Source organism: Euphorbia lathyris, chromosome 3, assembly GCF_963576675.1.
Source record: "Euphorbia lathyris chromosome 3, ddEupLath1.1, whole genome shotgun sequence".
Classification (NCBI taxonomy): domain Eukaryota; kingdom Viridiplantae; phylum Streptophyta; class Magnoliopsida; order Malpighiales; family Euphorbiaceae; genus Euphorbia; species Euphorbia lathyris.
The window spans coordinates 97,564,288-97,590,674 of record NC_088912.1 but is presented as its reverse complement, the minus strand read 5'-3'; positions in this window follow the sequence as shown (position 1 = coordinate 97,590,674).

Below are 26,387 nucleotides of genomic sequence, written 5' to 3'. Positions count from 1 at the left end.
AAATGTTCTTAAACAAAAAAAAATGAAACTCTAAACTTATTCCTATGGAATATGAAAAGACTTACTGGATATAAAAAAATATATGGAAGGAAAATTGCCTAAAAAAACAGTGAATTGCAATTAATACTAAATTAATTACAGTTAATTATAAATTTTAATTGCAATTAATACTAAACTAATTTTAATTGCAATTAACACTAAATTAACTGTAATTAATACTAAAATTAATACACAATTACTTGTAAAGTTCTGAATTTGACCGAAACAACCGAAATTCCACAACTTGTCCGGAGTTACAAAGCATCAGAACCGACACTCCTTGCTAGAGTATGCTACATGATTCGTGGATGGACTAACAAAACTGATACTATGATATCCGCAAAAAGAGATTTTACAATCAAAGGTAAAAAAATCAAACACAGACTATATCTCATTTATACTATGAAAAGCATTAACAAATGTTGCAGAATTAGTTTCTTAATCCTTCAGTATCAGAACTGAATTCCAACTAAAAAAGAAGAGAAAATTAACACATACCTTATTCTCAAAATCAACAGATTCAGCTTTAGCCTTGTAAACATTTTCTGCTAACTGTTTGAAAGAATGTTTCATGGGAAAACGATGATGCACCCAAATACCATTAACCAACGATATGATCGGACCTCCGCCGCCACTGGTTGGGAGTTCCGTGAAAAGGGAAGACTGAGCATTGAGATCAGTAATGTTTTCGGATTCGAGAAAGTGCAGCAACTGCTGTAAAGTTCGGCCGGTTGAAGCAGAAGCCAACATATTCAAAGCAATATGCAACGACAATGGAGATATTACCAAATTATTTTGGCAGCCATTGTTGATTTCTTTGAGAATGGAATGGCTAGCAATTTTCATCCCAAAATCCATCTTAATATTCCTTTGATGTTCTTCGGTTTTCATGTTCATAAATGACTAAATTCTAAATTGATTGGGAAGAATTCTAATTACTGTAATTGGGAAAGTAACTATACAAAGCACCTCTATATATATATATATATATATATATATATATATATATAATTTCCGAAGCATAGAGTTACTTTAAAGGCTAAGCTTACTTTGAAGGACTAATTACGTTTTATTTTTCATTAAATAATTACACCAAGTGTATAACTCTTTTTATTAATTACTTAACATGTTATGTTTACCAAAATAATAATAATAATAATTAACATATTATGACTTTCCCTTTCCACCATTATTTTTGGGTTTTGCTATTCACTGCCCTCAAATTACTTATCACCGTTCCCTTTTGAACATTTTCACCTTTTTCGATTTTCCATTCAAAAACTCAATATCCTCTCTCTCCCGAGCCAGAAATTGGATTTCTGAAAAATGGACCCGAGAACGTCGAGGAAATCGAATAACTACAGTTCCTATTTACACTAATTGAAATCCGTCTCCAAAAACTAACCAATCCAATAAGTCTATAAAAAAACCCATCCAAATTGGCCTGGACGGGTGATTCACACCACCAACTGGCCTAGGTAGAAACGGATGAACTACCCGGTTCTGCTCATCCGTTTCTGCCTAGGCCAGGTGGTGTGAATCACCCGTTTAGCATATATTCAACGAGTTTTGTCTCCGAATCCGGAGACAAAAACTCGTGTTTTCGTTTCGATTTTCAAATAAAAATACTTATCCGAGGAATCATTAGTCTTTTTCCTCTACCGTCTTTAAATCCCATAAATGTTGTTCGAGTTTTTGAATTTCGAAGAAATTTGAGAGAATTTCAGTTTTTAAGTTTAAACAATGCAACTGGCAAAAGTGTCCAAGGGGGGGCGGTGATAAGTAATTTGGAGCGGTGAATAACAATCCACTTATTTTTTGTTGTTGATTTTTTTTTTTTTAGAAAAATGCTTGTATTTTCATTACATGATAGAAGAAGTACAACAAGCAAAATACAAAGAATAAAACTTCACACAAGTAAAGGCTAAAGCCAATACAAGATCCACGAATGCATAAAAAAGACTATAAAAAGCAAATAAAACCATAAAAAGGTATTTTCATTACATGATAGAAGAAGTACAACAAGCAAAATACAAAGAATAAAACTTCACACAAGTAAAGGCTAAACCCAATACAAGATCCACGAATGGATAAATAAGACTATAAAAAGACTATTACCTGCAAATTTGCTACTACCCTTTGGCACCATATTGCCCACCTCTTCGGCTGGCAACTTGATGTTTCAGGTACTCTTGGAAGCTTCTTTAACTCTCTCTTTGGTTTTAAAGCAGGTACTCGAGTGCTGTCTCTCTGGCGAACGGCAATAACCAATTGCATATGGATTATCTGGCATTCTAGAAACACTGCAATTTTCGACTCAAAGCTCCCTTCAATCCAAAGTTCAACCTTCAAGCTCTACCATTTAATTAGGGAAGCAGACCAGACTCCCAACGCTTTCTGCAAATCTCAGAGAGACGTCGCCATCATTCAGCGACTGTCCTTGCAAATCCGCCCTCCCCCGGCCCCCATAACAAACAACAATTCAGAAGAATTGTGAGGGAATTGATGTTCAACTATTGAGATGAATGAGTCTGATACAAGGAGAAAAGATAAAGAAGAATCGTATATAGAAAATCCCTAATCTGATGTTTATATAGAGCAGGTCAATAAGAAAGATAAAAAGACTATATTACCCTTACTAATCTAAGCTATAATCTTAAACTACCATTTACATATATTATTCTATTACCCCCCCCCCCCCCCCTCAAGCTGGAGTGCAAATACTCAAAACTCCAAGCTTGTTTAAGAAATAATGAAACAATTTTGTCGGCAAGGCCTTTGTCAATATATCTGCTACTTGATTGAGTGTAGTCACTGCCAATGGATGAACCAGACCTTGTTTGTGTTTTTCTCTAACAAAGTGACAGTCTAGCTCTATATGCTTTGTCCTCTCATGAAAAGTGGAGTTGTTAGTGAGATAGATGGCTGATAAATTATCACAAAACAGAGGTACTGGTAACTTATGATTAATCTGCAAAGCTTGTAGAATATAATGAAACCATTGAATCTCTGCAGAAAGGGAAGCCATTGATCGATACTCTACTTCAGTTGATGATCTTGAAACAGTTTGTTGCTTTTTACTCTTCCATGAAATCAAAGAATCACCCAAAAACACACAGAAACCTATTATTGATCTCCTTGTATCAATGCAGGTTGCCCAATCTGCATCTGAGAATGCTTTCAAAGCAATTGCAGAGTTGGCTGAATAAAACAACCCTTTCCCTGGATCCCCTTTAATGTAAGCTAAAACTCTTCTTGCTGCCTGAAGATGGATTGTAGTAGGAGCTGCCAAATATTGGCTTAATGTGTTGACAGCATAAGTAATGTCGGGTCTGGTGTTAGTCAAATACACTAGTCTGCCTATCATTCTTCTGTAAATAGTAGGGTCTGTCAAAGGAATGCCTTTTGTCTGAGAAAGTCTGAGTGTTGACTCCATAGGTGTTGCAGCAGGTTTTACTGCCAGCATCCTCAAGTAGCTCCAATGCATACTTCCTTTGTGTTATACTCAAACCTGCACTAGTTCTAGCAATTTCCAAACCCAAGAAATACTTCAAAGTACCTAAGTCTTTGATTTTAAATTCTGCATCCAACAAACATTTAATATTTTGTATCTCAACATTATCATTGCCAGTTAGTATTATATCGTCTACATAAACCAATAAAACAGTAATAGCAATACCTTGATGTTTAATGAAGAGGGAATGATCACATTCACACTGTTTGTAACCAAATTTATATAGAAAATCAGACAACCTAGAGAACCATTGTCTACTTGCTTGTTTCAAACCATAAAGAGATCTGGTTAATTTACAAACAAGATTGGGAGATGACAAATGTAACCCTTCAGGAGGTAACATGTATACCTCTTCATTTAATTCACCATGCAGAAATGCATTGTTAACATCACATTGAAAAAGAGGCCATTTGTTAATGACCGCAAGTGCTAAAATCAACCTAACAGTACTAAGCTTGACTACAGGAGAGAAAGTGTCTAGAAAATCAATGCCTTCAACTTGAGTGTACCCTTTTGCAACTAGTCTAGCTTTATACCGTTCAAGTGTTCCATCACTTCTAAGTTTTACTTTAAAAATCCATCTACGACCTATAGCTACTTTACCAGGTGGCAAAGGAGTTAATTTCCATGTATGATTAGCTTCTAAAGCTGTAAGTTCCGCTTTAATAGCCTCAATCCAACATGCATGTTTAATAGCTTCTTTATAAGACCTGGGTTCTGTAAGAATGCTTATGTTCAAAACATAATGTTTGTGCTCAGGAGATAACTTAGAATACCCTAAAACATCATGAATGGGATACTTAATGGGATAATGAACACTAGAAGAATCACTACAATTAGACATACTTAATTGATTGCAATGATAATCAACTAAATAACTAGGTTGAGTTCTAGTCCTAGTTGACCTTCTCTCAACCACAACAGGAGCAATTTGCTCAGGTGGTTGAACTTCAGTGTTAACAAGATCCCCTATATTATGCTGATTAACAATTTGTTCACTAGCATCATCCTCAAGTGGCAAACCTATATCAGTCTCATCCACAATATTTGCATGAACAGGAATGACCTGACTAGATTGACTAGGAACAATATTGGTATTAAGTGCAGGAAAATTATCATCAGCAGAGAAAATACTTCTCAAAAAATCAGTAGTTAAACCCTGCCTATTCTCTAAAGATTGCATTAAGACTTCTGATTGATAAGGAAAGATATGTTCAACAAACTTCACATCTCTAGACACTGTATAGGAGTGAGTGTCGAGATTATAAACCTTATAGCCCTTAACCTGAGGTTTATATCCCATAAAAATACAGGGAATAGCACTGGGATCAAACTTAGTTCTCCCGGTTTTGAGATTAGCTATAAACACTAAACTACCAAAAACCCTAAGATTACTATAATCAGGATCTTTCCCATACAAGACATGATAAGGCGTAGTATTAGCTAACACGGGAGTAGGACTCAAGTTAATTAAGTATGCAGCATGCAAAATACAATCAGCCCAAAAAGTAAGAGGCAAAGAAGATTGAAAACGCAAAGCTCTAGCAACATTTAATAAATGTTGATGCTTCCTCTCAACCAAACTATTCTGTTGAGGAGTATACGGACAAGAAAATTGATGAAGAATACCTTTATTCCTACACAAATCAACTAGTTGAAACTCAGGTGCATTGTCACTTCTAATAGTTTTAATACATATGTCAAAATGAACCTTTACATATTGGTAAAACCCCTCTATACATTTGGGTGCCTCAGACTTATGCTTAAGAAGAAATATCCAAGTATAACGACTGTAATCATCAATTACAGTCAAAAAATATCGATAGCCAGCATTAGAAGTAGTATTAAAAGGACCCCAAATGTCCAAATGAACCAACTCAAATAAAGAAATAGTTTTAGTAATACTAATAGGGAAAGAAGAACGCTTCATTTTAGCTAAAGGACATATTGTACAATCAACATGATCATTCTTATTATTCAAAATGGAAATAGGTAAACTGTCTATAAGACCAAGTTTGGATAAAGGAAAATGCCCTAGTCTATAATGCCACAATTCTTTTAGAGAAAAAGGTTTAGGCTTAGCAGAATTTAAAGAAATATTAGGAACATGTATATGCGATACATTTGAAACAGAATGCATACAAGTAGAAGAAGTTTTCTCATGAGGAAGCAAGTAGAGGCCGTTGCAGAGTTTAGCTGAACCAATCATCTGCCGCCGATGAATGTCCTGGATCAGACACAAACCAGCAGCAAAGACACATTCAGCATTACTATGTTGGGCCAACCTACTTACAGAAATAATATTGAACTTAAAACTAGGAATATAGAAAACATTTTGTAAGAGAAGTTTAGAATTAACAAGAACAGTCCCTATTTTAGTAACATGAATTTGTTGGTCATTAGGCAATCGAACAGTAATATTATTAACATCAACACAAGAACTAAAATAAGATAGATTGGTGACAATGTGATCAGTTGCCCCACTATCTAAAATCCAATTATCATTATCAACATTCAACTTATCATCTGTCAAACTACTATTAATAATATGCACAAATTGAGTATCAACAAGACAATTACTAAGAAAAGATATACAGGGTATAGAAGTACCTGTGATCACATTACCAACAACATGACCTGTGGAATGTTGAGAAGAATCAGGTGTATCCAAAAGCCCCAACAAGCGAGAATATTGTGCCTTGGATAAAGTTATGCCTATTCCACTTGTATCCATGTATGAATTATGCTCAGAATTATTGGTAGCACCAGAAACAGCAGCAATATCTTGCAATTGATTATCAGCAACCACATTACCAGTCACATTTTCTTTCTTGTTCTTGGTGAACTTGAAGGAAGGAGGAAAACCATGCTTGTGGTAGCACTGGTCTACAGTGTGCCCTGGCTTGTCACAGTGGCTGCATTTCTTCTTGCTCTTATTATCATAATGCCGAGTCTTGGCTAAATTAATAGAAGATTCAGTCTGTATAGAACTACTTTGGTTTTGACGTTCTTGTTGCAAAACTAAAGATAAAGCTGTCGTTATATCAGGAAGAGGCTTCATCAAGAAGATTTGAGACCTAGCTGCTGAATACTCAGAATTGAGACCTCTTAAGAAACGAATGACATAATCCTCCTCTTGATAAGACTTAGCTTTGAGTAAAAGAGTCGAACACTTGCAAGACGGATTACAAGTACAAACAGATAATGACCTATAATTGATTAATTCCTCCCATAAAGTCATTTGCCTAGTGTAATAGTCAGTGATTGTCAAAGATCCTTGGGTAAAACTATAGAGTTGTTCTTGCAATTCAGAAATCTTAATAAAATCTCCGTGACAAAAACGTTTTTGCAAATTCTCCCAAGCATCAGCACAATTGTCAAACCACTGTATGCTATTAGCAATAGAAGGAATCACTGACCTGCAGATCCATGAAAAGATCATAGTATTACATCTTTCCCAGGCAGCTCTATTCTCACCATTGATGGCTGGAATTCCAAAGGCAGTATCGATGAAAATTAACTTGTTCTTGGCTCGCAATGCACGGCGAAATTCTCGACTCCAGGAGTGGAAATTAGTTCCATCAAGTAATTGTGCAACTAACACCAAACCTGGATTTTCTCCTGCATGAAGATAAAAGTAACTTGAAGGATTCTGAGAGGCATCTGTTATGATGCTTGAATGCCCAGAAACAGGTGGATCTTGAGTTGTTGTCATGAAAGATTCAGCAAAACAAGATGAAAGAAGATATATGAAATCAACGAAGAAGTGAGATCTTGATTGGAATACAATCAAAAGAAAAAGAAAAATTAATGAAATCTGATTATAGGAAACAAATCAGAAGAAACAAGAAGAAATTGATATGAACGATGATGCACGGAAGTTCTCTGATACCATAACAAACAACAATTCAGAAGAATTGTGAGGGAATTGATGTTCAACTATTGAGATGAATGAGTCTGATACAAGGAGAAAAGATAAAGAAGAATCGTATATAGAAAATCCCTAATCTGCTGTTTATATAGAGCAGGTCAATAAGAAAGATAAAAAGACTATATTACCCTTACTAATCTAAGCTATAATCTTAAACTACCATTTACATATATTATTCTATTACCCCCCCTCAAGCTGGAGTGCAAATACTCAAAACTCCAAGCTTGTTTAAGAAATAATGAAACAATTTTGTCGGCAAGGCCTTTGTCAATATATCTGCAGATCACTTGTGTTCGACGATCTGTGCAATATTGCACATATTAGATTCCTATAGCTTTTCCGTTTTTTGTTTTTCTTACTTTCTTTCTCCTTATTCTTTGAACACTCTTCTTTTATTTATTCATTCTTTGGGTTTGGTGCGTTTAGGTGGCAAGGGGTGCCGACCTAGTCGGGATGTCTTGCGCCTGCTCCGCCTCGTCCCAATTCTTATTAAAAAAAAACCATAAAAAGGTATAAAAAAACATCAAACAATAATATAACGTATATTTTTCGTAATTTGAAATCTGTAGAAAAGCATTTGCAATCCAAATTTCATCCTTTAGGTCATTCCGAACATTCGGATCTGGGTCTTTTTTTGTGTTTTCAAAGTTACTAATTCTACTCTTTTTTTTAAGATAAGTTACTAATTCTACTTAATCAACTAATGGATAAATTACACCTATGGCCACTGAACTTTGCCCATTTTAACATTGTAGCCAGTGAACTTCAATTTTTAACGGTATGACCATTGAACTTTACACTTTTTTAACATCGGTGGCCACTCAACACGACAAAACAATAGTTGATGGTCTCAAAATAAAAATTCGGAGAGTTAATGATATTCTAAGGAACTTTAATTCTTGAAAATTTTTGTTTTGAGGTCATTTTGGTGTTGTTTGATTAGGAGAGAGAAAGTGAATTTTTGGAGAGAGATATCAAAAAATGGTGATTTTGGAAAATAAAAAAATTGGTTTCATTGTAAATGTCGTTATGAACAACTTGAATTCTTAAATATTTTCATTTTCAGGTCGTTAACAGTCATTTTGAAGAGTGAGTTAAAAATAAGTGGTCACCGATGTTAAAAAGTGTAAAGTTCAGTGGTCACACCATTAAGAATTGAAGTTCAGTGACCATAATGTCAAAATGGATAAAGTTCAGTGACCATGGATGTAATTTACCCATCAACTAATGGCCATAAACCTTAACCTTAACGTTTTCGTGGTAGATGTTATCCGATTTTGATCACATGGACCTTAATACCATGTAGTATTTGGACATTCACCGTTAGATCTAGGCTTATTAAATCTAAGCCTTACATTTATAAGTCTAGATCTAATGATGAATGAATAAATTCATTCGGTCATTAAGGTCCATATTCAATAACATAGATTACTCTATTTCATAATTAATTGGTAGGTCCACCTAGGCAATTAAGCGAGTCCTCAGAACCACGTATATGCGGTACTAAGTGTGGTACTAAAAGCTTGAAGGACTTGAAACCGGCTTTATGGCCTGGGAACTCCCATGGACTGTAACTCTCGAATTAGGATTCCCATTTGAGCCCGGTCAGTTTCATTAGATCTGTAACGAGACGCTCTGCGCCTATGTGATGACTTTTGAGGTAAAATTTATTTCTAAAAACAATTGACATCCCGATTAAGGCTCGGGCCTAATGCAAATTTTAGAGAAACTCAACTTGGTCGTTATAGCTCCAAATATAGCCTAGTCATTTATGTTGAAACGCTAATCATGAGAACTACATATCTCGTAGATCCTCAGGAGCTGACTAGCCCCTGATTGGAAAAGATTAACTGATCCCCTACACTTTCAGGACTTTTCTTCCCCAAATACTATCCTTAACTTCTATAGTGACTATTATAAGGTCTCCATCATTGGGACTTCGGCTCTAGTGTCTAGAATAGGCTTCATTAATGTTAAGAGATTAAGACCAACATATGTGAATTATTTGAACAATTAAAAAGAAAATTTAAAACAAGCAACAGAAAGTATTTACGTGGTTCGATCAATTTGAGCCTACGTCCATTGGATAGAACTAATATTTTATTGAAGCAATCAATGACAATATAAAATAGAATTTATGAAACTCATAAGTCCAAGAATTTGTTTAGAATTACTATACCCTGATCATAATTTTTGTGATATATCTCTCTCTAAGCTTTCTTGCTTTTTCTTTCTCTATAGATAAGTACTCACTCAAATAAAAAAAAAAAAAAAAGAGTCAGGATATTTCTTGCTATGTTATCACCGTGTAGATCTTGTCCGCTTTGATCCTAACAGATTCAAAATTCATCTACATGTATTAGAGATACACCTTATTAATAAGATATAATCACTCCCTCTCCATTTCTATTGAGAGATTCAATTAATTCATATCTCTATCGCCATTCATTAAAGCCGCTCCTTGCTCAAGTCTTCTACCTCAACAACACCCATTCCAGCTCGAGTAGTTACTTGCCCGCAAGATTCGGCCTAGTTTATTATTGAACCACACATAGTACATGGAGAGTCGACTGTGATATGAATTGTAATAAATTGGTCTAATAACATGTAGATATTATCCACTTTCGTCCAAATCCAATACTTTAGGACTTACAAATTTAAGATGCATATACATGTATTAGAAATCCACCTTACTAATAAACCTTAATCACTCTTTCTCTCTCCATTTCCAGTGTGGGATTCAGTTCATATTTGCCTCTATCGCCATCCCTCAAGGCTTCTCCTTGCCCGTGTCTTCTACTTTGGCGCCATGCATTCCGGATCGGTCGTTACAGTAATATTTCAAGAACTTAAGTTCAAATTCTTAGTAGTTTTTATTGTGGCCTTTTAAAATGCAAGGTTGTTTAAACTAAACGACTAAATGACTTTTCAACCATTCTGTCTATTACCTCCATCCTTTCATCACCTGATAGACACCTCAATAGAATTCCCGATAAGCCTCCTTACCATTTAAAGATTAATTTGAGTGGTAAGGGACTTTAATACTGGTTTATATAATAGACTTTAATTGGAACAGGGGTCACCTAAAAAGGTGTTTGAGTAACTTCAAACCGAGTAATCGAACCTAATTACTAAGAAAAAGCCTTTCCGGTTTCATTAATTTTAGGTCTAGGGGTATGTTTGATTCAACTGTTTAGATTTATTGTTTTCTATTGTTGTTTACTGTTGTTGATAGTTGTAATATATTAGCTAATTTTCAACAAAAATAAAAAAAAAGAAACTACGAAGAAAATGAGAACGAAAATAGCACTTAGTAATTTATATGTGATGAACCTTTTGAATACAATATAGATATTATCCACAAAGAAGAAGAGAGGTAAAAAAACTCTTATAAAACTCAAAATGGAGTAAGGTTCTATTCTTTTTAGCTGAATTTAAGTAAACTGAACTGAATAGTGAATAAATATAATTATAATAAATAATGATATAAATAATTATAATTATAATAAATAATGATAAATTACTGAATGCTGAAACTAAGTGATGAACTGAACTGAACTGAATACTACTGAACTGAACTGAACTAATATTACTGATACTGAAATTAAGTGACAAAGAACAGGACCTAAGTGCTAGAGTATATTCTTTGAACTATGAAGAGAAAACTGAATTTGCTACTAGATTTCTCATTAAAAAGAATAGTACAACATGTGTGAGCTTTATATAACTCTAAATACACGTATACAACAATCCAACTAAGCACATTTTCCTGTCTATAACTAATGAGAAATTACAACAAAAATTATCCTCGACAACGCATTCGACATATCTTACTGGGAATTCCAACACTCCCCTCTCAAGCTGCGAATGTCCATTGTACTAACCCGAGCATCAAACTGGGTTTCATTTGGTTGAAACTTAATGTCTTAGTAAAAAAATCATCGAATTCACTATTACTAGCAACATAAGGCGTTGAGATAAACCCTTCAAGCAAACACTCGTGAACAATATGACAATCTATTGATATGTGTTTTGTTTGTTCATGGAACACTGGATTGGATGTAATGTAAATTGCAGACTGATTATCATAGTGTAAAGGAATTGGTAAATATGGTTTAATGCCAAACTCATATATAATTGCACTAACCATTTGATCTCACAAACAGTAGTAGCCATCGAGCTATATTTTGCTTCTGCAGAAGACTTTGTCACAGTCCATTGTTTCTTTTGATTTCCATAAAATTAGAGAATTTTTTAACATCATGTAATACCCTGTAACAACCTCTTGGTGAATTTACACCGTCCCCAATCTAAATCATATAAACTGTAAAAATAAAAACTTATCACGTAATACCCTGTAACGTAAAAACTGTAAGAACATGATCTTTGCAAATTTGAAACTGGTCCGTCTAGGACCGGTTTCACCTAGTTAACATAAGCCCCACTATGAGAATTATGCTTAATCGGAGTCCTTATGTGGAATTATCCTCATAATGAGCTCCATTTTGAGGCAAAATCCTTAATTTGCTAAAAGCAAACATCAATAAAAAAAATTTATTTCATGAAATTAATTAAAAAGAATTATGTAAAAAGAATAAGTTTCTCATTTGTTCAATCTTTCTGTTTTTTCTTTATTCTCTTTAGTTACTTTCATGTTTCTTCTTCTCAAGTCCTTCTTCGTTCAATATTTATGTAATGGGATTAAAAACAGCTCCAAGAAATAAAATAATACCAGAAAATTCTTCCTTGATCATAAATAGGAATGGATGATCTGCTACAAAACTTGGTGGTGGTTCGGGAGATGGTGCTGCTGTACCAGTAAAGCGTCGAAAGACAGAAACTGCTATTGTACCTTGCTCATTTACTTCAATATAAGATTTCTGAATTGCTTTTGATAAATAAACTATCTCGGAAGTTTCAACCATCTCTGTAATCTCTGATTTCTTTTTATCGAAAGGCAAATCCAACCCCACTTCTTTCATGCTCTCCTCAGCATTCATTACATATTCATACTTCAATTTCGGCAACCACACTTTTTCAAGCTCGCGCTTTTCAACCTCACGATTCTCCAATAAAAATCTTGGATCAGCGTGAAACTTTTCTACCAGTTCTTGTAGTCCATCATTCTGATGGGGAAGAAATATATACATGGCATATTGTTTACTGTATAGTCCCTCATATTTATAATACATCTTGAGTAGTTTGAAACTCTCAAAAGATCCATAACCGCCATAGTTAGAATGTCGCTTCATGAAGGGAACTTTTATAGTTTGTCCATTAATGAGATGGAAATCCTCGTCCTGTGTATTTAAGGCATCAAATGTTTGAAACCATTCTCCCTTGAAGTAGATCGCACTTGCAAGTAAAGCTATTGCATATTCTTTAAAGAAATCATGGGGAAGAAGCGGATCGATGTGCCCTTTCGAGGCTTGTCTCGCCCAAGTATTGACTTCATCCCTAACCTGCTCCCCCTATACAAAACAATGGTTGGGAATTGGATCAGTTGTCAATATAGTAAGTTTTGCGGTTAATTATATTAATGGTCCTCTAAGGATCAGAAATTAAATACGATAAAATATTTTTTAATATTAAAACCACTGAACTTTATATTTGATTTCTCATATAGTCAGCGCATAGAAGACACATAAACGAGATAATAAAAAATACATGTCACCAAACCCAACTCAAACAATTTTATTCATCCTCTACCTTTCAAGTTTTAACCTAGCAATGTAAAACTTGTATTATTATTATTATTTTTTTAATCCACGTGCAATAATTTGACTTACATTGTCCTTTTCGGTAAACATGATTGCCAGAAATAGAAGAAATCAAACTTAAATTCTGATTTTGATGTTTCAATAGTACAAACCTATAACTATGTTCCATGGACATGGACATGGAAACAGGCACAGTAAACCTATGATGCACGAAAACTTTTCATGGCATGCGTTTCATTGTTTTTGGCAAATGTGGGAAACAAAAACTCTCAGAAACTGATACAAAACGTTTTGGAGCATGTTTCCATAATTACCCAAAATATGAAATAGCGTCTCTCAGTTTTTAAATGGTTTCATCTTCACAGTTTTTAAACTGTTTCATAAAATTCTGGAAATTTAAACTTTCTAGTTTGCAATTTCTATTCAGTTTAAGATTAGGAAAACTGAAACTTCCTATTTGACTCATAATTTCTTCCTTGTATACTTCAATTTAAAGAACTTACTTATATTTCTTTCTCCTATAATCTTTGTCTTGATTGACCTTGTAGTTTTTTCATCCTGTTCTTGTTCTTAGTTCTTGTTTTTGTAAAATATATTGTTATATTTTTTAACGTTTATATATATACCCCTATATTTTTAATATTTACATGTTTCCTCCACGTTTCCTTTTCCTATGTTTTTTAGAAATTACATTATCCGTTTCCTTTAACATAGCGGAAAATGTTATTTCTAAAAGATAACCTTCATAAAATAGCCTATAAACAAAAATAGATATGGACACAAAAACCCTACTAAGTAGAAGTGTCCGTACGACATAGCTATATAATCATCAAAGAGAAAATTAAAATTGATACCTGATTCACAAAATCAACAGAATCAGGTCGGACCCGGTAAACATTTTTCGCCAACTGTTTGAAAGAATGTTTCACCGGAAAACGATGATCCAACCAGATAACATTAAATACCGATACGATCGGTCCTTCGACGCCGGCACTGGACTCAAGTTCCATGAAAAGCGAAGACTGTTCATCGAGATCCGCAATGCTTTCCTTATCGAGAAAGTGCAGCAACTGCTGTAAAGTTCGGCCTGTCGAAGCAGAAGCCAACATATTCAAAGCCACATGCAACAAAAAAGGAGATATTACCAAATTATTTTGGCAGCCATTGTTGATTTCTTTGAGAATGCAATTGCTAGCAATTTTCATCCCAAACTCCATCTTGTTCTTCCTTCGGGTTTCTTCGATTTTTTATTCGATTTTCGCATACCGTAACGCTACGCTTGGAAGAAGTTGCATATTGATGAACGCTAAATTCTGATGTAATTGGGAAGAATTCTGATAATGTAATTGGGGTTTATATATATATATATATATATATATATATATATATATATATATAGATGTTTACGGGAGTCATCCTAGAAATACTAGGTTTGTTTGACTAAAATACATCTAAATGAAAAAGATAATCTTGAATTATCTAATTTTGTAGCACTAAATAATAAATATTAAGTGCAACAAAATAGGAAGCTTGAATAATTTAGGATCTTTAGATCTGAATCTGAACAATATCTTAGTACAATAATTTAGAATACAAATAACTTGAAAATATAAATTTTGAAATTAATTAAAAAAATTTAGGAAAAATTACAAAATTGGATAAAATGGAAGACCCATTTACATATTTAACCCATTTACTAAACCTACTACATATCTAGACTGTTTTTGTGTGACTTTGCCATAATACCCTCAGTATTTACACGCGGTTGTCTTCCTCCCGTCTGACTTCGCAGAATCTAGCATATGCGAAGCCTGCGAAGCTAATGTTTGGTTTAGTTGATGATTTTAATTAGCATATGCGAAGTCTGGTTGTGTTTTTAACAAAATTCGCTAAGTGTCATATAACAAAAAATGTCAAACAACAATGGATTCTAACATTATCAAAATTTGCAACAAGATTGTCACAATAAACTCCTAACAAATCACTTCATAATACATAGGCTCCTATTCACCACTGATGGATGGATGTGTATCACGGTACAAAACAAGATTTGTATAATAACTCTTAACTAATCACTTTAAAGTTGAATGTGACCAATCTTGAAATGGAAGTCCAGGCCTTTTGGGATGGATGTCTCTCATGGCACACAGTACGCCGCCTTCCAGAAATTAATGTTATGTATTCAACAACATTCAGAAAAATTTAATCGTGTTAGTCGAAAAAAAAAGAAGATTTGGCTTCGCGAAACGAGGATTCACTAAGTATGTGAACATAAATGTGCAAGGAAGAGAGTGATTTTACTTAGCGAAATGATGATTTCGCGACGTCTGCGAGGAGAAATGTGACGCTCTGACTTTAAAACGATGATTTCGCGGAGTCTATGGGAGAAATTTATTGAATTACCTCGCAAACTTCGCGTAATCATCGTTTCGTGAAGTGAAATCGATAAATTTCTCCCCTCAGACTTCGCGAAAACGGCATATGCTAAGTGAATTTATGGGAAAAACACAGAGAAAACAATATATACATACATTTTTCGACGAAAACAATATGATAAACTGGGAAAACGATGAAAATAACGTAGAATTACCATTTCTTCGATGGTCACAAGAAGAAAGAAACCAAGAAACGAGCAGGAAATGGAAGATGAAAAACCATGACTTTGTTTTCTAGGAATAGGAAGATGAAAAATCAAGAGATGAAGAGAGAAAGAAGAGAAATACATGGTGATTTGGAGAAATTGTGCAAATTTCGTGCAATTTAAAGGAAGATTGGAAGATCAAAAGTCTTGGAATCATTAATGGAAGAGCTGCCAACCGCTTCGCGTAACCAATGAGAAGGGGGAAGAGGAAGGGTTAGGGATATTATGGGAAAGTCACACAAAACCAGTCTAGATATGTATGTAGTAGGTTGGGTAAATGGATTAAATATGTAAATGGTCTCTCATTTTACCCAATTTTGTAATTTTCCCAAAAATTTATGGTTTCTACAATTTTAACTAACAGACTTTTTATGGTATTTTAATAACACATTTTTTTAACAAAATAATCACTTTATTGAAGAATAGAGGAAGCATCTTGTGTAGAATGCTTCGAATAAATTGGTCTATACAGACCAATGAATAAAAGAATTAACATAGGAACGTACATTTCGTGCCAAGACATATGCTCCACCGTTCGCTAACCAGTTTATTTCCTTAAATATTTGAATTACTAAATTATTTAGTCATTTTATAAGAGAATAAATTGTTCAATAAAATAAAATTAACAGACTAAATAAACAATATCTTTTAATATGTATATTAGAAATTAGGTAAAAACGTAGAAACGAATAAATTATTTATCCTCCAAAAAAATCATTACCATATATGTCCGATTTTTGTGATAGATAGAAAAGGAATATAAAAATTAAACATAAACAAATTATAATTCAAATAAATTAGTAGAATGAGTATCAGCTCAGTCAAAATAGAATTTTATGAACAAAATCGAAAGAATTTTTTTATTTTCAAGAATGCAATTTTTTTATAGAGAATTATAATGCAATTTGATTTAATATCAAACACAATTTAAGATTTAGTTTGGAGTTTGTTCAGTTAAACCAAACTTAATTTTTTTTTTTTCAATGGATAAGGTATAATCAGCTGTTTAATATTAAAATATTAATGTTAGCTGATTCGATATTAGTATTTAATAAAATTATGATTAACTGTTTATGTCAATGTACAAAATGACTAATACAAGTATGTTATAAATAAAGCTATAAAGTTTTTTTTTGACGAAAATAGGAACTTCATTATAAAAGGCAGTGGTTATAATATATCAGACAGCAAGAGGAGCTAATGAAACTGGGCCCCTCGTGCCAGACAGTCGGACTAGCGTAAGATTGTGCTGCCCGTGCAAGATGGTGAGCAACATAATTAGCTTGACGAAGAACAAACGAAAGGGTGAAATCTGAACCCGAACGAAGCAATTCCGAGCAACTAAGAACAAGTGATCCAAATTCAGTAAAAATTAGTCGCAGGCTTTCGGACAGCAGCAACAACAGCTTGGGCGTCCATTTCAATAATAACCCGACAGTAGCCATGGGTTTTCAGCAACGTAAGAGCCTCTTTAAGGCTAATAGTTTCTGCCATTTTCGGCTCAAGCATCCCAGGGATCAAGCTTGTACCACACCGAATAAAGGCGCCTTCGTGGTTCCTCAAGACAAAACCGCAACCAACCTATTGTGCATCCTTGAAAATTGCAGCATCAATATTCAGCTTTAAGAAGAGTGGCGGAGGAGCAGACCAGCAGCTGGTCGTCGCTAAGGGAGGCTGATTTTGGGACTGATTTGCAGTGGGGCTTCGAGAGGCTTCCTGAAATTGACGAAGCAGGTCAAGAGCAAGGCAAACGCAGCAGCTAGCAGGGCTCGACGCCAGGTTCCAAAGGTGGTCATTTCTGAACTTCCAAATGGCCCATAATAGCATACAGGCCTTTTCTGCAGCAGCACGATTGTTGAGGTTGATGATGTCGACAAACCATTGCTCAAAGCTATCAACAGGCTGGGAGGCAAGATGAAGATTCCCAGCATTCCAGCAGTCAACCGCAAAGGGGCAGTCTAGGAAAAGATGAGTAGCGTGTTCCCCGACCTCCCCGTAAGTAGCACAAACATTATCTACTTGGAGGCCTTTAAGATACATGTTGTATATGGCTCATAATATCAAAAGGGCTTATCCCGGAATGGAGCAAGAGGAGCGGAGCGCATATTTCGGTAATTTGTATTAGGCATTATAAATACATGTAAAAACTATATCTTTCTGTTACACGATCAATAAGAAAACCGCTCATCGCTCCCGGAGACGTGGGCAATTCAAAACTGCCGAACTTCGTTAACAAATCCTTATGTTCGATCTTTGCTTGATTATTTTCTATATTATTTAGCTTCATTTTCAACAATACAGTTGCTCTCTAAGGGGCAAAAAGGAGGTGAGCTTTCCATAGAAATACCTTAACCCGTGGGGGATATTAAATTGCCAGAAATCATACCATGGAACTTGTCTGGCGCTAGGAGAGTCCAAGAAGACCTGTTGTTCTGCTACAATGCGATAGCCAGATCGAACTGAATAAATACCTCTCGGACAATGGTGCCACCGGATATGATCAGGCTGAGACATGACACCCCCGGGAGCCTCAGAATCGCGTCCACCTCGTTAGATGAGAATAGGGACCTCAACAAATGCACATTCTAGAGGGTAGTGTTTGGGATCCAGAGATTTTGTACGGGCCAGTCAACGTGATTTAACGGATCTGGGGTCTGAATCTTGAAATTACCCGTTGGGATCGAAGGGTCGGACCAAATTCGGACAGAGTCACCCTTACCAATACACCAGCGATACCCACACTGCAGGGATAGAATACCATTCCAAATGCCACGCCATGTTTGGCTTGGGTTAGAACCCAAAGAAGCCGATAGCAAGTCCCCCTTAAGGAAATATTTAGCTTTGAGGAGCCGATTAGAGAGGGCATTAGAGTTCTTAATGAAATTCCATACATGCTTACCGAGCATAGCAATATTGAAGGAGAATAGGTGACGGAAGCCTAGCCCACTGTTTTCCTTGTGGTCACAGAGACGATTCCACGAACCCCAGTGAATACGACGGGGCCCGTCTTGCTTAGATCTCCATCAGAAAGAGTTCATAATCCGTTGTAGGTCGTCACCTAGAGAGCGGGGGAGCAGAAAGGCGCTCATACAGAATTATAATTAAATGTTTAGCAACTGTAGACAAAGAATATAATCAACCTAGAGATGCAAAAGAAAATACATTGATGACCCGCGAAGCCAAACCGGGCCGAATTCATTACACGGGCCCAGCCCATACTTAGATCCATGGTCTAGGATGGGATGGGACCCGAATAGAGGAAGCGGGTGAAGTGAGTAACCGCCCCGAATTCCCAAATGGAGCATTAAAACTCCCACTCAGGACAAACGATACCACGTTTGTTGCCACGAAAGCCACGAGAGGGGGCATGACCTAAAAAGGAGTAACCGCCCTCGGAACATGGCCTGGAAGGGGTAACCGCCCTCGGCGGTTACTTAAGAACACTTATAAAAAGCCCTAAGGCCAAAGGGGGAAAGGTACATTCACATTTTTCCCACAATACTATTGTCAATTTACCAACCCTCCTACAAAAACTGACTTGATCGTCGGAGAGTTTTCCCGGAGATCCTGTCTCCGGTTCTGTTTTGCAGGTAACTACGGCGGAGATCATCAAATCGGATCCAGCAAGTTATCATACATATTGAGCTAATTTTTAATATACAAACTAAATAAACAAATAATATTAATTATCAACCTTGCAGAAGCTGAATTCTTTCCATTATAATTCAAGCTATTGTGTTGGTTTATAAATTGAATTCATGAGTAAATATCAATTCATTAGGTAATTAATCTTAAGATCATTAATGTTATTTGTTTGTTTCTATAAGATATAAAAAGATAAAGGGCGGCCCGGTCGCATTATGCGTCCCCGCTGAGCGAGGGTCCGGGGAGGGGTTCCCACCACAAAGGTGTACTGGGGGCAAGCCTTCCCCTGCCAATTTATTTGGCAAGAGGCCACTCCTAAGACTCGAACCCGTGACCTCTTGGACACACGACAACAACGTTTACCGTTGCGCCAAGGCTCGCCCTCCATAAAAAAAGATAAAGAATTAGACAAAAAAAATATTCTTTTTATCTATTGGAGAAAAAGAGAGATACAAATCTTTTCTTTTGTTGGGGTGCAATCAACAATCAACATTTTGTAGATGGAGATTGAGGGGTTGTAAAAAAACAGAACCATCCCTTAAACAACCATATAAGAACTGGTTCCCGACAGCTGGTGCTTATCGGCACCCTATGCTCTAGGGTGTTCAAACTTGGGTTGGATGGGTTGTAATTGGATTTTTACTATTTAATGGATTGGATGGGTTATGTGGGTTCGAATAATTTTTTTAGATGGGTTGGGTTATAGTGGGTTAGAACTTATTTTGTTTTCTTCTATTCAAACCGTTGCCAAAGACTTATAGCAACGTTTGTTCTTATAAAAGCGTTGCCAAAAGTAGGATATTTGGCGACGGAACCGTTGGCAAAGATATAAGGCAACGATTTTTCTGTTAAAACCGCTGTCAATGATCAGATCATTGGCAACGGTTATTATCGTAAAACCGATACTAATATGAGTAATAAAACTGTTACCATTATAATATATTAGCCAATATTATTTATCTAAAATTATAACTGATATATAATTACCAAACTCAGTTAAATAATAGGGTTAATTACAAATAACTATCCTGTGGTTTGGCCGATTTGCAAACTTTTACCTGTGGGTTTTTTTTTTTTTTTTTTGCAAACGCAACCCTGTGGTTTGTAAAATTTTGCATTTGAGTTCACTTTGTCCGAATTTGATCGATAACGACTTCGAAATGAAAATTTTCAAGAGTTAAATGATATTTTAAGCAACTTTAATTCTTTAACTTTTTAAGTTAAAGGTCATTTAGACGTTGTTTTTTATGAGAGAGAAAGATAATGTTTAGAAAGAGAAAACTCCAAAAATGATTATTTTGACAAAATTAAGAATATGGTTCCATAGTAAATATGATACCAAACAAGTTTAATTCTTGAAAATTTTCATTTTGAGGTCTTTATCGACCAAATTTGGCCAAGTAAAAAAAACATGTAAAATTTTTCAACCATAGGATTGTGTTTGCAAAAAAAAAAAATACCACAGATAACACATCGCAAATCGGCCAAACCACATGGTAGTTATTTATATTTAACCCTAAATAATAATACAAATTAATTTCAATCACTTAATATCAACTTTTTTTTGTACAGTACTTGAAGCAAATTTTGCCAATGCATCAAATTAGATTGTATATTACATAGTATCAAAATTTTGTCTCTGAAATATACAAAAAAAAAAAAAAAAAAAAAAAATCTAACTCATGATTGTTCTTATATAATATATTTTTTTCATATATCTAAAACCTCGTGAATCTCGTCCTCGGTATATGGTTCAGTTCTTGCAAAGTCCTTAAAAAATAGAAAAAATAAAAATGTAAATTAAAAATATTCAAAAGTAAGAAACATAAATATTGTATTAAAATATAAAATTTAACTTACCAGTATTAGATTCACACTATCAAGATAATGCAAAAGTAGTTATGTGTGTGCACTATGCATTATCTCAATTTGTTGAATTTGAGATAAATAATATTATGGAACATATTAAGTAGTCTCCGACTTAGAAAGAAACTGATGAAGACCAAGCTTTCCTCCACTTAGGAAGAACTGCTGAAGTTATTCTCAGGGGAAGACGACTTCGTGAAATTCTCAAGTCGTTCTTATAGGGGAAGATGTTTTAGGAAGAACTGCTCAAGTCGTTCTTAGCAGAGAGGAAGACCACTTCGTGAAATGCCAAAGCAACTATCACTACAACAAAAATTGCCTACGGAGGCAGTTTTTTTTACGTGTAGAGGCGGTTTTAACCGCCCCTACAAGGTCTAGGGATGGTTTTACCGACCGCCCCAAATCTGTCGCCAAAGGGTACCGGAGCTACAGAATAGCGACGAAAATTATCACCCACGGGGTAGATAACATTTAGCGGCGGATGTGTAGGGGCGGTTTAAACCGCCCCTATTGTGGTGCTGGAATACTCCCTTCTCAACTGAAGGGGCGGTTTTAACCGCCCCTACTAGTGATTTTTGCTTTTTAATTATTTATATTATATTTTTTATATTCTAACTGGGCACCTAATACTAATTATAGACCAATTATTCAAATTTATATCCATAAAACTTTCAAATAGAGCATGTAACATCAAAAATTTTGAATTTTCATACATTGTTAAATTCAACACTAAATGGATCCAAAAGAATACATTACAAATGTCATTTCTAAAATTCTAAAAGAAACTAACTTCTGCAGCCTAATGCTGTCAGCCTCATCCCCAAATGTTAGACCCCTTGACATCATTTTCATGATCAGTCTGGAACCCATCCATGTCATCATTATCTTCAGCTTCTTCTTCCTTTGCAGCTTCTTCTTTCCAAAGCCTCTCCCAGTAATGAACCAGAGGACCTTCTTTCCATTTTCATGATTCAAATCACATCTTGACAGGCAGTGATAATAAACCTGAATAATTTATTGGCCAACATTAAACCCACAAGAATAAACACTACAACTTGTACAATATTGTCAATTTAATTGATTACCTGAGTGAAGTAGATCAGCTGCTCACATGCTAACCTTCTGTTTACTGATAATGAAGCCTTTTGATTTTCAACACTAAACCCAACTGAATTTCAGTTCCCTGAATTGCTATATAATGTCATTTTTCCACATCTAGATACTTGTTTAATTGAAATTTGGCTTTTATTACTTACCTGGCCTAATGCTTGAATGGATATAGCTTCAGGTAAACCATTTTGCAAATCATTAGAAAGCCCTTTCCTGATTAAGAAGAAAATATCAGAAACAAACAATAATTCGGATATCAACAAGAAGTATTGAATCCATCATCTGTTTTTATGTACTTGATGTATTCTGGAATGTGCATTAGTACTTCCCGGACACAGAATTCCAAGTATCCTGCTGCCTTAAGCAGTAAATCAACAGCATCCCTCTTACAATCTATCGCAATAAAAGATGATTAATGAGATATTATAAATGAGTTAGTTAGCATCAAGGATGTAAGAATATGAACCTGAAGATAAAAGTCTTATGCTGAACCAGAATGATCCTTGGGGATCATCAATGAGCTAGCCTCGGACAAAGTTAGAATCGCCCTCATATGAACAACGGATAATAATTCAAACCATGAATTTGCCACAGGATTTTCCTGATCATGAGAGTTAAATTCTTGTCACCAAACAAAAACATTAGGCCTATTTTGGTACTTTATCCCTTAAAAAATATGTTATATAATCCTAATATTATATATAAATGGATAATACACATGGATATATTCTATGATTAATATTGGTTAGCATGTAAGGCTCCTCTCGTCATCCTCTCTCTGATTTATAATTTGATCTTCATGCTGAAAAGCTTAATAGTCTAGAAGAAATTTGTTTTTCTTATAGCAATAAGCTTCCATGTGTGCACATTAATGTGTTGTTTCCATTAACAAGTTTCTTATCCTTAGTTTATGATTTAAGTGCGTAAGGAAGCAGCAGACCATAAACCCAAGTAGGAAAAGGTTGAAATGAGGTAGAAGGAACTCACCAAATATTTTGGAAATGAATGGCGAGAGACAATGCCTTGAAATAGAGAATTGCGTTTGCAGATAGTCCTCACAATTTCTTACGCTATGGCGGAGGAGGCATGACATCCACTCTGGATCATCCTTATGCAAATGTATGCTAAAAATTCATAATCTAGAACCAGAGAAATATTCAAAACAGAAAATCCAAAGCATCAAAACCAAACTTTTACTGTGACAGGATACTTATGCTACAACACTCTAGTAATAGAATTTTTTTTGGTGAGCATTCAAAGTATGGTCCAGAAACAGCAAGATCAAAGTAATATAAATTTATAGTAATTTAGAGCAGCACAAAAAATCAATTGTAAGCAGGTGTAATATATGAAAACGAGTCTTGTTGAATAAGTATAAAATTCTGAATGATGAAAAGATAAAATTGATAAATATATATTAGTTATTGGATATGCATCTGGGAGGGAGGAAGGGGGTGTAATCAATAGTTAGCACGATAGAGATCCAAAGGAGAAAATGTAAAAAGCAATCAAACCGAGTTATCTTTAAGTTGGGGGGTTGAACTGCTATTGGCACTAGCTACTGCACCTTAACAGATGCCCTTCCCTTATGATATTATACTTTATGTGGTTATTCTGTCTAATTCAAATCAAACTATCATTTCCACAAATTAAATACAACTAATGCACAATAATCATTATTAATTGCAACATATATATATATGTAACTATATCAGGCATCAACTTGCTCATTTGCATTGGATGCAGCAATGAGTAGTTAAACAAACTAAGGGCTTTTTTTAGGTTGAGCCCATGGGGCGGTTTTAGTTAGAGCCACAATAAAAAGGCTGCTAAAGCCCATCTTTTTTGTAGTGTATGTGAAATTCACTATGAAACGCCTTAGGCAAAATCGTGAACTGTTGGGGAAGATGACTGCGTGAACGTGAACTATTGGGGAAGATGACCGCGTGATAAAATTCTTTTACTAGGTTATATTACTAATGTAGATTTGGAGTCGGTTTTTGGAAAACGGTTGCCACATGAAAAATATTTGGGGTCGGTTGTTTTAAAACCGACTCTAATAATTTCATTAGGGTCGGTTTCTTAAAAAAATGACCCCAATAATAATATTACGGTTATTAAAAACCGATTCTAATGATCCCTTCCTAAAAAAATTAAAAGGTCTTTAGAGTTGGTAATTAAAAAACTGTTGCCAATGATAAAATATTGGGGTCGGTTTTCTGAAAAACCGTTGCCAATGATAATAGTATTGGCAACGGTTTCTATTAAAACCGGCCCCAAAGATCTTCGGCATCAGTTTTTTTAAAAACCGATGCCAATAAGTATTTTTTTGGGTCAGTTTTTTGAAAAACCCGACCCCAAAGACACTGGCATCGGTTTTGTTTACAAATCGTTGCTAATAAGGCGTCACCAAAGGCCATTTTTGTACTAGTGTTCTATTTGGATTGTACTCGTTGAAAAGTGAGCATGGTAATGGAGTTTATGATGTTGTCACCACAAGTTTAAAACTTGTGGTGATAGCATCATAAACCTATCACCATGCTGAATGCTTTTCTATAAGATAACAAGCCAAGTGGAAGGTACATAGTAAAGGAGATTTAGTTGACTATATGACTATATTTCATACATGCAAGCTTCATACACTTACCCAATTTAGTTGCAACATACTTATTCAAGTCAATGAAACCATATGTAAGTTCAGTTCTTACATACTTATGTTTGACTAAGGTATACAAACGAAATCAGTTCTTACATATAACAAATACACTAGCCATTTGATCTCACAAATAGTAGTAGCCAATGATCTATATTCTGCTTCTACAGAAGATTTTGTCACAGTCCCTTGTTTCTTTGATTTCCATAAAATTAGGGAATTTTCTAACATCATGCAATACTCTGTAACAGACCTCTTGGTGAATTTACACCATCCCTATAGTCTAAATCACATAAACTGTAAAAATAAAAACTTATCATGCAATACCCTATAACGGAGAAACGGTAAGAATGAGATCTTTGCAAATTTGAAATTGGTCCATCTTTGATCGGTTTCGCATAGTTAACATAAGCCCCACACTGGATATGAAGTTTAACCGGAGCCGTTAACCATTTTGAGGAAAAATCCCTAATTTGGCCCTTATCATGTTTGTTATGCTATTAGAAAGCGTAATAGCAAACATCAATAAAATGTTGATTTCATAAAATTAAAGGAAAAGTAAAAAAATAAATCTTGTGGTTACACCTGTTTTCGATCGGCACCCTTGTGGTTTAAAAATTTATAAACTGGTACCTTGATGTTTATTCCTTTAGCAAACACATATAAATTGACTAACGGTGTTAAAAGTCAAAGCGAAAACAGTTAATTTTATGCTTATATTTATTTATTTTATAAATTAACCCTCCTTATTATCTAATTATTACAAACAAATCCCAAAATAAAAAATAAAAATCAATTACACCATCTTCTCCATCTCTCTTTAATTTCTTAACTTTTTTTCTTCTTTCTCTCTCCACTCTCTCCATTTCAAATCAAAACCTTCTCTTCACTTTCGCCAACTTTCACCCACTTTCACCTAGTTTCTCATCACACAAAATGAAAGTAACTTTCCTCAGTAACCTCACATTCCTCCCACCCAAACCCACTCTAATTTCTCATCACAACTTACTAATCCCATCAATTAACACACTAGGAACTAATTCTGTGAAGAGATAGGAGGGCCGAAACCACCCCTGCTCAGGGTGGTTTCGGCGGCTGGCCCCCGGTCTCCGCCCCTGATTCCAAGTAAGATAACTAAAATCAAAACCCATCACTTAGCAAGAATTAGAACTAAAAGAAAAATAATAAAAATTGAATCTTTAGAATCAAACTGAACCCAAATTTGACGAGATTGATGTAAAGTTACCTTGTTTACGGTTTCTTGAATT